This window comes from Colobus angolensis, unplaced genomic scaffold, assembly GCF_000951035.1.
Source record: "Colobus angolensis palliatus isolate OR3802 unplaced genomic scaffold, Cang.pa_1.0 Scaffold402, whole genome shotgun sequence".
Lineage (NCBI taxonomy): Eukaryota > Metazoa > Chordata > Mammalia > Primates > Cercopithecidae > Colobus > Colobus angolensis.
This window is the reverse complement of record NW_012117400.1, coordinates 7,824-8,602: the sequence shown is the minus strand read 5'-3', so window position 1 is coordinate 8,602 and position 779 is coordinate 7,824. Positions and strand designations below refer to the sequence as shown.

General features: G+C 67.5%; 1 protein-coding gene across 1 annotated transcript in view; it reads right to left on the bottom strand.

The window, feature by feature from the left end:
- G6PD (glucose-6-phosphate dehydrogenase) overlaps positions 1-485 on the bottom strand; it is a 16,897-nt gene extending 16,412 nt beyond the window's left edge. Inside the window, exon 1 of the mRNA XM_011955828.1 lies at positions 374-485. The gene's annotated coding sequence lies outside the window, so the exon portion shown is untranslated. The remainder of the gene's footprint in view (positions 1-373) is intronic.
- Between the last annotated feature and the right edge of the window lie 294 nt (positions 486-779).

The window sequence follows — 779 nt, the reverse complement described above, 5'->3', positions numbered from 1 at the left end:
CACGGGTGCAGCTCCGCGTAGTGCTCCCGCATCCCCATCGCCGCCCAGGCCAGGCCCCGCCCCTACTGTCCGCTTTTCCCGCCTGCCTCGGCGGCCTCCCGCACTCGCGGAGGGCTCCACTTCCGCCGGCAGCGTGACCACGCCTCCTCTGGGTTTCCCTCGGCTCCTGGGAGGGGCCTTCTGGCGCACCGCTCCCCCGGGAACCCTCGCCTGTTCGCGGGTCAAGCCGGCCCTATTGGGCAGTCTCTTCTTGACTCCTCCCCCGGAGAGGGCGGGGCGGCCGAGCGCCCCGAGGCTAGACACCGCCGTCCGAGAGACGAGGGGGCGTGTAGGCCGTGGCGCCCTGCAAAGTGGCCGGTGTGCTTATCATTACCGAGCTTCCGCGGGCCTGCAGAGCCTGGCTGACTCAGACTTCTCTCCGGAGCGGGATGCGGCCCTACCGCGACCTCGCACTTCTCGCCGGCTTCCCGTGTTCCCGGGGCGGGGCTTGTATGTTTTTACTTCCGGATCCCACAGCTATGACACCGGAAGCCGGAAGCGGGGATTTCGACAGCGGAGAAGGAAAGGGCGACCGCGGAACTGGAAATTTCTCGGAGCGCCGGGGCCCTACCTGCGTTCACAGTACGCCGCTCCCACCCTTCTCACGTCTGACGGACTCTGCTGACAGGTGTGGTCCCTTTCCCTAAAGACAGGGTTCCATCGGTGGGTGTTCCGCCGCTTCCGAGACTCCCCCGGACGTTCAGGCTCCCCCATCTGTTTTGGGCCCCAGCCCGTTCCTG